Source organism: Arachis ipaensis, chromosome B5 (assembly GCF_059453495.1).
Source record: "Arachis ipaensis isolate K30076 ecotype BB chromosome B5, ASM5945349v1, whole genome shotgun sequence".
Taxonomy (NCBI): Eukaryota; Viridiplantae; Streptophyta; class Magnoliopsida; order Fabales; family Fabaceae; genus Arachis; species Arachis ipaensis.
Genome location: NC_142440.1, coordinates 37,291,221 through 37,298,733, shown reverse-complemented (window position 1 = coordinate 37,298,733; position 7,513 = coordinate 37,291,221). Strand labels below are relative to the sequence as shown.

The 7,513-nt window shown below is 39.0% G+C and overlaps 1 non-coding gene across 1 annotated transcript; it reads right to left on the bottom strand.

Annotated features, from left to right (window-relative positions):
* Positions 1 to 3,458: 3,458 nt before the first annotated feature.
* Positions 3,459 to 3,566, bottom strand: LOC148563874 (small nucleolar RNA R71). Its single transcript, XR_015884162.1, has one exon. It is a non-coding gene; the product is annotated as a small nucleolar RNA R71 (small nucleolar RNA).
* Positions 3,567 to 7,513: the final 3,947 nt, after the last annotated feature.

Sequence of the window (7,513 nt, the reverse complement as noted above, 5' to 3'; positions counted from 1 at the left end):
CCATGCCTGGACCTTCACTTATGTATTTTCAATGGTAGAGTTTCTACACTCCATAGATTAAGGTGTGGAGCTCTGCTGTTCCTCAAAGATTAATGCAAAGTACTACTGTTTTCTATTCAATTCATCTTATTTCGCTTCTAAGATATCCATTCGCACCCAAGAACGTGATGAAGGTGATGATTATGTGTGACGCTCATCACCTTTCTCCCCTATGAACACGTGCCTGACAAACACTTCCGTTCTACATGAAATAAGCTAGAATGAGTATCTCTTAGATCTCCTAACCAGAATCTTCGTGGCGTAAGCTAGAATGATGGCGGCATTCAAGAGAATCCGGAAAGTCTAAACCTTGTCTGTGGTATTCCGAGTAGGATTCAATGATTGAATGACTGTGACGAGCTTCAAACTCGCGATTGCTGGGCGTTAGTGACAGACGCAAAAGGAGGGTGAATCCTATTCCAGCATGATCGAGAACCGACAGATGATTAGCCGTGCTATGACAGAGCATGTGAGCATATTTTTCACTGAGAGGAGGGGATGTAGCCACTGACAACGGTGATGCCCTTGCATAAAGCCAGCCATGGAAAGGAGTAAGACTGATTGGATGAAGGTAGCAGGAAAGCAGAGGTTCAGAGGAACAAAAGCATCTCCATTCGCTTATCTGAAATTCCTACCAATGAATTACATAAGTATTTCTATCCCTATTTTATTATATTAAATTCGAAAACACCATTATCCATTTATATCTGCCTAACTGAGATTTGCAAGGTGACCATAGTTTGCTTCATACCAACAATCTCCGTGGGATTCGACCCTTAATCACGTAAGGTATTACTTGGACGACCCAGTACACTTGCTGGTTAGTTGTATCGAAGTTGTGAACCATGGTATTGGCACCATGTTCTTGGCGCCATTGCCAGGGAAAGAAAGAACCATGAATTTTACATAATTAAAGTGTAATCACGATTACGCGTACCAAGTTGCTCACATTGCCAGGGATTGTTCGAGCCTGGACATCACAATTTCGTGCACCAAGTTTTTGGCGCCGTTGCCGGGGATTGTTCGAGTTTGGACAACTGACGGTTCATCTTGTTGCTCAGATTAGGTAATTTTCTTTTTGTTTTATTTTCAAAAATTTTTCAAAAATCTTTCAAAAATTTTTCTTTTGTTTTCGAAAAAAAAATAATATAAAAATGTTTTCAAAAATTTATTCAAAATTTTTAAGAATGAATTCTAGTGTTTCATGAAGCATGTTGAAGCCTGGCTGGCTGTAAAGCCATGTCTAATTCCTTTGGGAATGAGTATGTCAGGCGTGTCATGTCTGAATTACATGCTGAAGCTTGGCTGGCCATTGGCCATGTCTAGTGTTTTGGACCGGAGCTTTCATTGAAAGCTTGGCTGGCTAGTGAGTCATGTCTAATTCCTGGACTGAAGCTTTAGACTAAGAATGCAAGATTCCTGGAACTCATATTAAAAATTTTGGAATCCTTATTTTCCTTTTTCAATTAATTTTCGAAAAAAAATGCAAAAAAATTAGAAAATCATAAAAATCAAAAATATTTTTGTGTTCTTGTTTGAGTCTTGAGTCATGTTATAAGTTTGGTGTCAATTTGCATGTGCATCTTGCATTTTTCGAAAATTTCATACATTCATAGTGTTCTTCATGATCTTCAAGTTGTTCTTGGTAAGTCTTCTTGTTTGATCTTGATGATTTCATGTTTTGTGTCTTTTCTTATTTTACATGTGCATTTTTCATTTCTTAGAGTCTAAACATGAAAGATTTCTAAGTTTGGTGTCTTACATGTTTTCTTTGCATAAAAAATTTTTCAAAAATATGTTCTTGATGTTCATCTTGACATTCAAAGTGTTCTTGGTGTTCATCTTGACATTCATATCATTCATGCATGCATTCATGGTTTTGATTCAAAATTTTCATGCATTGAGTCTTTTTGTTATTTTTCTCTCTCATCATAAAAATTCAAAAATCAAAAAATATCTTTCCCTTTTTCTCTCATCAAATTCGAAAATTTGGATTGACTTTTTCAAAAATTTTTAAAATCAAATTGTTTCTCATGAGTCAAATCAAATTTTCAATTTGAAAATCTTATCTTTTTCAAAATCTTTTTCAAAAATCAAATCTTTTTCAAAATTCTTAGTTATTTTCGAAAATTTGAAAAAAATATTTTTCAAAAATTTTTTTCTTATTTTTATACCAAATTTTCGAAAATAACAATAACAATTAATGTTTTGATTCAAAAATTTCAAGTTTGTTACTTGCTTGTTAAGAAAGATTCAAACTTTGAGTTCTAGAATCATATCTTGTGATTTCTTATGAATCAAGTCATTAATTGTGATTTTAAAAATCAAATCTTTTTCAAAAACAATTTCAATCATATCTTTTCAAAAATATCTTCTTATCTTTTTCAAAAAAAATTTGATTTCAAAATATCTTCTCTAACTTCCTAACTTCTTATCTTTTCAAAATTTGTTTCAACTAACTAACTAACTTTTTGTTTGTTTCTTAACTTTTCAAAACCACCTAACTAACTCTCTCTCTCTAATTTTCGAAAATATCTTCCCTCTTTTTCAAAAATTTCTTTTTAATTAACTAATTATTCTTATTTTTATTTTTGATTTTAAAAAAATTTTCGAAAAATACTAACATTTTTCAAAAAACCATTTTCGAAAATCACTAACTCTTTTTCAAAAATATTTTTCGAAAATTCTCCCTCTCCCATCTTATTCTATTTATTTATTCATCTACTAACATCTCATCTTACATCTCTGCCATCCTCACAGTTGTGTTTCTTTCTTTACATCACACTCTTTGTCTCCCTCTTTTCTTCTACTCACACAAGGATCCCTATACTGTGGTATAAAGGATCTCTATTATTATTATTTTTTTGTGCCTTCTTCTTTGTCATATGAGCAGGAGCAAGGATAAGAACATTCTTGTGGAAGCAGATCCAGAACCTGAAAGGACCCTGAAAAGGAAACTAAGAGAAGCTAAAATACAACAATCCAGAGATAACCTTTCAGAAATTTTCGAACAGGAAGAGGAGATGGCAGCCAAAAATAATAATAATATAAGGAAGATGCTTGGTGACTTTAATGCACCTAATTCCAATTTACATGGAAGAAGCATCTCCATTCCTGCCATTGGAGCAAACAACTTTGAGCTGAAACCTCAATTAGTTTCTCTGATGCAGCAGAACTGCAAGTTTCATGGACTTCCATCTGAAGATCCTTTTCAGTTCTTAACTGAATTCTTGCATATATGTGATACTGTTAAGCCTAATGGAGTATATCCTGAAGTCTACAGGCTCATGCTTTTCCCTTTTGCTGTAAGAGACAGAGCTAGATTATAGTTGGATTCTCAACCCAAAGATAACCTGAACTCTTGGGATAAGCTGGTCACGGCTTTCTTAGCCAAGTACTTTTCTCCTCAAAAGCTGAGCAAGCTTAGAGCTGATGTTCAAACCTTCAGACAGAAAGAAGGTGAATCCCTCTATGAAGCTTGGGAAAGATACAAACAGTTGACCAAAAAGTGTCCTTCTGACATGCTTTCAGAATGGACCATCCTGGATATATTCTATGATGGTTTATCTGAGCTATCAAAAATGTCACTGGACACTTCTGCAGGTGGATCCATTCACCTAAAGAAAACGCCTGCAGAAGCTCAAGAACTCATTGACATGGTTGCTAATAACCAGTTCATGTACACTTCTGAAAGGAATCCTGTGAGTAATGGGACACCTATAAAGAAGGGAGTTCTTGAAGTTGATACTCTGAATGCCATATTGGCTCAGAATAAAATATTGACTCAGCAAGTCAATATGATCTCTCAGAGTCTGCATGGAACGCAAGCTGCATCCAACAGTACTCAAGAGGCTTCTTATGCAGAAGAAGCTTATGATCCTGAGAACCCTGCAATAGCAGAGGTAAATTACTTAGGTGAACCTTATGGAAACACCTATAACTCATCATGGAGAAATCATCCAAATTTCTCATGGAAGGATCAAAAGCCTCAACAAGGCTTTAATAATGGTGGAAGAAACAGGTTTAACAATAATAAACCTTTTCCATCATCTACTCGGCAACAGACAGAGAACTCTGAACAAAATGCTTCTAATTTAGCAAATCTAGTCTCTGATCTATCCAAGGCCACTGTGAGCTTCATGAATGAAACAAGGTCTTCCATTAGAAATTTGGAAGCACAAGTGGGCCAGCTGAGTAAAAGGATCACTGAAATCCCTCCCAGTACTCTCCCAAGCAATACAGAAGATAACCCAAAAGGAGAGTGCAAGGCCATCGACATAAGCACCATGGCCGAACCTACAAGGGGAGTGGAGGATGTGAATCCCAAGGAGGAAGACCTCCTGGGACGTCCAGTGATCAATAAGGAGCTTCCCTATGAGGAACAAAAGGACTCTGAGGCTCATATAGAGACCATAGAGATTCCATTGAACCTCCTTATGCCCTTCATGAGCTCTGATGAGTATTCCTCTTCTGAAGAGAATGAGGATGTTACTGAAGAACAAACTACCAAGTTTCTTGGTGCAATCATGGAGCTGAATGCCAAATTATTTGGCATTGATTCTTGGGAAGTTGAACCTCCCTTGTTCATCAATGAACTAAGTGATCTGGATCAACTGACATTGCCTCAGAAGAGACAGGATCCTGGAAAGTTCATAATACCCTGCACCATAGGCACCATGATCTTTAAGGCTCTGTGTGACCTTGGTTCAGGAATAAACCTCATGCCCCTCTCTGTAATAGAGAAACTGGGAATCTATGGGGTGCAAGTTGCTAAAATCTCAATAGAGATGGTAGACAGTTCAAGAAAACAGGCTTATGGACAAGTAAAGGACGTGTTAGTAAAGGTTGAAGGCCTTTACATCCCTGCTGATTTCATAGTCCTGGATACTGGAAAGGAAGAGGATGAATCCATCATCCTAGGAAGACCTTTCCTGGCCACAGCAAGAGCTGTGATTGATGTTGACAGAGGTGAAATAGTCCTTCAATAGAATGAGAACTCCCTTGTGTTCAAAACTCAAGGATCCCCCTCTGCAACCATGGAGAGGAAGCAGAAAAAGCTTCTCTCAAAGCAGAGTCAACCAGAGCCCCCATAGTCAAACTCTAAGTTTGGTGTTGGGAGGCCACAACCAAACTCTAAGTTTGGTGTTGAACTCCCATATCCAAACTCTAAGTTTGGTGTTGGAGAGTTTCAACAAAGCTCTGCACATCTGTGAGGCTCCATGAGAGCCCACTGTCAAGCTATTGACATTAAAGAAGCGCTTGTTGGGAGGCAACCCAATTTTTATTTATCTAACTATATTTTCCTTAGTTATATGTCTTTATAGGTTCAAGATCATGTGGAGTCACAAAATAAATATAAAAATTGAAAACGGAATCAAAAACAGCAGAAGAAAAATCACACCCTGGAGGAGCATCTGTCTGGCGTTCAGCGCCAGAACAGAGCATGATGCTGGCGCTGAACGCCCAAAATGGGCAGCTTCTGGGCGCTGAACGCCAGAACAGGCATGGTTCTGGTGTTCAACGCCAGAAATGGCACACAAATGGGCGTTGAACGCCCAAAATGGCCACCAACCTGGCGCTGAACGCCCAGAGTTGTGTGCAAAGGCATTTTTACATGCCTAATGGGTGCAGGGATGTAAATCCTTGAACACCTCAGGATCTGTGGACCCCACAGGATCCACTCAGGATCTGTGGACCCCACAGGATCCCTAGCTACCTCCACTCACTTCTTCTCACCACTCTCTTTCACACAACCCCAAAACACTCTTCCCAAAAACCCTTCACCAATCACCTCAAACTCTCTTCCCCATCACCTCTTCACCACTCACATCCATCCACTCTTCCTCATAAACCTACCTCATAAACTCTACCTACCTTCAAAAATTCAAAACCAATTTCCCACCCAAATCCACCCATATGGCCGAAAATTCCCCCTCCCTTCCCTATATAAAGACCTCCATTCTTCATCAAATTCACACAACACATCCCTCTACACTCCTCTTGGCCGAAACTACATCTCCCTCTCCCTCTCCATATTTCTTCTTCTTCTTCTATTCTTTTGTTTATTGCTCGAGGGCGAGCAATATTCTAAGTTTGGTGTGGTAAAAGCATAAGCTTTTTGTTTTTCCATTACCATTGATGGCACCTAAGACCGGAGAATCCTCTAGAAAGGGGAAGGGGAAGATAAAAGCTTCCACCTCCGAGTCATGGGAGATGGAAAGGTTCATCTCCAAAGCCCATCAAGACCACTTCTATGATGTTGTGGCCAAGAAGAAGGTGATCCCCGAGGTCCCTTTCAAACTCAAAAGAAATGAGTATCCGGAGATCCGACATGAAATTCAAAGAAGAGGTTGGGAAGTTCTAACAAATCCCATCCAACAAGTCGGCATCCTAATGGTTCAAGAGTTCTATGCCAATGCATGGATCACCAAGAACCATGATCAAAGTAAGAACCCGAATCCAAAGAACTATGTTACAATGGTTCGGGGAAAATACTTAGATTTTAGTCCGGAAAATGTGAGGTTGGCGTTCAACTTGCCAAACATGGAAGAGAACGCACGCCCCTACACAAGGAGAGTCAACTTTGATCAAAGGTTGGACCAAGTCCTTATGGACATATGTGTAGAAGGAGCTCAATGGAAGGTTGACTCCAAAGGCAAGCCGGTTCAACTAAGAAGATTGGACCTCAAGCCTGTAGCTAGAGGATGGTTGGAGTTCATTCAATGCTCAATCATTCCCACTAGCAACCGGTCTGAAGTTACTATAGACCGGGCCATCATGATCCATAGCATCATGATTGGAGAAGAGGTGGAAGTTCATGAGATTATACCTCAAGAACTCTACAAGGTGGCTGACAAGTCCTCCACTATGGCAAGGTTAGCCTTTCCTCACCTCATTTGCCACCTATGCAATTCGGCTGGGATTGACATAGAGGGAGATATCCTCATTAAAGAGGACAAGCCCATCACTAAGAAAAAGATGGAGCAAGCAAGAGAGCCCATTCATGGAGCTCAAGAGGCGTACGAAGCTCATCACCATGAGATCCCGGAGATGCCTCAAATGCACTTTCCTCCACAAAACTATTGGGAGCAAATCAACACCTCCCTAGGAGAATTGAGTTCCAATATGGGACAACTAAGGGTGGAACATCAAGAGCACTCCATCATGCTTCATGAAATAAGAGAAGATCAAAAAGCAATGAGGGAGGAGCAACAAAGACAAGGAAGAGACATAGAAGAGCTCAAGGACATCATTGGTTCCTCAAGAAGGAAACGCCACCATCACTAAGGTGGATTCATTCCTTGTTCTTATTTCTTCTGTTTTTCGTTTTCTATGTTATGTGCTTATCTATGTTTGTGTCTTCATTACATGATCATTAGTAGTTAGTAACTATGTCTTAAAGTTATGAATGTCCTATGAATCCATCACCTCTCTTAAATGAAAAAATGTTTTAATTCAAAAGAACAAGAAGTAC